Source organism: Penaeus chinensis, chromosome 19 (genome assembly GCF_019202785.1).
Source record: "Penaeus chinensis breed Huanghai No. 1 chromosome 19, ASM1920278v2, whole genome shotgun sequence".
In the NCBI taxonomy this organism is placed as follows: Eukaryota; Metazoa; Arthropoda; class Malacostraca; order Decapoda; family Penaeidae; genus Penaeus; species Penaeus chinensis.
Window position 1 is genome coordinate 13,403,148 of NC_061837.1, and position 3,363 is coordinate 13,406,510.

Consider the following 3,363-nt stretch of genomic DNA (forward strand, 5'->3'; position numbering starts at 1 on the left):
TCCTATATTTATTGATATTCTTAAATATCTGGTCAATTTGGGCAATTCCCTTTATCATAATGCCTCATTTCCTTTTGTCGTCATGGTTATCTATTTATTTTTTTCATTGTATTTTTCATTATTTAGCGATGTTGAGAGCCTTTTGTGTTTTAAACATATTCACTAAGACTTAATGTGCTCGTGTTTATAATGTCCTAATGTTTCTTCACATTTGATATCATATACCTAGCTTAGAATGATATATAATACAAGTCAAGACGTATTCCTAGCCATGCTTCATGTTTCGTCCATCAGCTGTGTTTGTGAGTAATGTACACATCGTCTGTTAGACATACCACCTCTCGGAACTGTACCTTTTGTGCGCTACTTGAAGAATACAAATATCTATCTCAATTCATGATGCACAGGGCGCTAATTGTGCAGTCCACTATTTTGGTAGATATTTGTGTTCCTGTTTCTGTGATGTATTGTGTTTGTTCCACTCGTATATGTATGTGGGAAGATTGAGTGCTTGTAAGAGTCGGTGATGATGTAAGGAACTTGCTGTTAGGTGAATTTCTTGTGCTAAGCATATGTGTTGCTTGTAAGTATTCTTATACATGATCGTAAGTCTGTGCAAGTATTCGAGTCTCCAGAAGGTCCATGCTCATCCGAATTGTATTATCATTAGGTGCAGGCATGTATTTGTGTGTAATGGACATGGCTACCATAGTGTTAACGTGCTCGAGCTTCTTAATGTCGTGTTTGGTATAGGAGTCCCATACAGCTATACAGTAATCCAGTGTTGGTCGTATCCCATTTATAAATAAAAGGTCTTATGTAGGGATCTGTATGGAAATCGTCTATGCTGCAGTGTCGTTCAGAATATCCTGCGTGATTGAGTCTGTATCAGCTCTAGAATAGAGGAAAAAAGGTTTGCGTCTTTGTCTGTTTGGCCTGACGTTTGTGGCAATGAAAACAATGTCACAGTCACTTAGTCTTAGGATAACCTTGATTAATGTTATGTCTAAAACACTGTTAGTGAAAAATAGATCCAGATGTGGCGTGTTATATTTTGTGTTCGCGTTGGAGTGAGGCCTGTTTGTGAGAGTGAGGGAGCATTTATGATATCAATGAAAGTGTCATGGACTCAGGTGATTTCACAGATTGTGTCAAGGTCTTGCTTTGGTTTAACAACAAGACCTGGTGTTAGTGGCCACTTCTGCCAGCGACGGTACTTGTGAGGGGGAAAAATTCTGTGTCGGCAGTCAGCCATATCTTAGTGTGTATTATGCTAAATCTGGTATATATGATTTGAGGATTTCATGAAGTTGGGTATTTTGTATGTGATATTTCTGAAGCTGATGTTATCAGGAGAGGGGGGAGGTAGTGGGGAAGGGGGTAGGGGAAAATAAGAATAAAGAGGAGGAGGAGAGGGGTGAGAAAAGGAAGGAAAGGGAAGGAGGACGGAGAAGGTTAGGCTGTAGTTGATTTAGGGGTCCAAGAGTCAAGGGAAGGCCTAGAGCATTGGAATGTGGAGCTCGACGATACTGATGGAGGATTGGTGCAAGAGCTTACATTAGTTGAGTGTTTGGTTTGGTGTGAGTGTTGTGTGATGGTGTGTAAGGAGGGTGCGGAGGAAGAACATGTGAAGAAGGGCTGTCCAGTGTCCAGGTCGGGCGAACGGAGTGGGGTTAAGGAATTGGACATTGTGACAGGAGATGCAAAAAACGAACTTAAGAAATTAGGCAGGCCATAACTGTCTCAGATCAACGCAACGTTATTGTTAACTAGTTCAATGTATAACTGTGTGAAGGACCCGATGCATGGCATGCTACCAGCCGACATGCTCGGATCTCCCGCAACAGTTGTCGCTCTGGATGGCCATCTGGTCCCATTTGACAGCCCTAGTACAGATCATGCACGCGTACCAAATGCCAGGGTTAATGATAGCCCTGGTATCACCGCAAAAGAGTAGCAGAAGCAGGATGGCGTATCTGGAGTGTGTTTGTGTTGGAATTGTACGCCTTGTTGCGCTACAAAATGCCAAACGGAATGCAATCTGGACATCAAAAACAGTATGTAAACATTGATGCAATTTAAAGTTTAATAGGACCGTTTGCCCCGATAACGACGATAATCGTCATTTTTAACCTTGATGGGATTGCACTTTTTACCCTTCAACCAACACCTGACTTTATCGTGGCCCCATCCTTATATACCCTCAAACGTATTTGCAAATACTGACAGTCTAAACTTACTACACCGAAAATAGCGAGCGAAAATTATAGGCTTAAGGTTACGAGTATATAAGCGAAAGGAAATATTTGGTAATGTTCCTGATGATGCACGTGTGTGTGTGTGTGTGTGTGTGTGTGTGTGTGTGTATGTGTGTGTGTGTGTGTGTGTGTGTGTGTGTGTGTGTGTGTGTGTGTGTGCGTATGCGTGTGTGCGTGTGTGTTGTTATGTCTACGATGTCGCGATATATTATGAAATGTAATCAATTTATCTATCACTATAATTAAACATTTTGAATTGAATGCTACGCAATACATCGTCCTTTACAAATTGGTACATATTATATATAACAGGTAATGTCAAGCTAAGAAAATGTCCCTAACTTTTTTTCGGTATAAAGGTATTTCGTCCCAAGAGAAAAGGGGGCTTGGGTTTCTTTTCATCCCTGTCATCAAAAGTATCTTTTTGCCAAAATTGGGAGAGGAGAGGATTGGAGAGAGAGAGAGAGAGAGAGAGAGAGAGAGAGAGAGAGAGAGAGAGAGAGAGAGAGAGAGAGAGAGATAAAGAAAAAAGAGAGAGAGAGAGAGAGAGAGAGAGAGAGAGAGAGAGAGAGAGAGAGAGAGAGAGAGAGAGAAAGAAAGAGAGAGAGAGAGAGAAGAGAGAGAGAGAGAGAGAGAGTGAAAGAGAGAGAGAGAGAAAGAGAGAGAGAGAGAGAGAGAGAGAGAGAGAGAGAGAGAGAGAGAGAGAGAGAGAGAGAGAGAGAGAGAGAGAGAAAGAAAGAGAGAGAAAGATAGAGAAAGAAAGAGAGAGAGAGAGAGAAAGATAGAGAAAGAAAGAGAGAAAGAGAGAGAGAGAGAGAGAGAGAGAGAGAGAGAGAGAGAGAGAGAGAGATAGAGAGAGAGAGAATGAGAGAGAGAAAGAAAGAGAAAGAGAGAGAGAGAGAGAAAGAGAGAGAGAGAGAGAGAGAGAGAGAGATAGAGAGAGAGAGTATGAGGATTGTAAGGAGACGTCTACTTTGCAATCAATGCAATCATCTTAACAACCATGGGATAATAGTTAACCATCGTAAGCTTGGACACACGGCAAGGCTAGGTAACCTAACGCCGCTCCAGCAAACCGCCAAGAAAGGGCTTGGCAATACGCTGA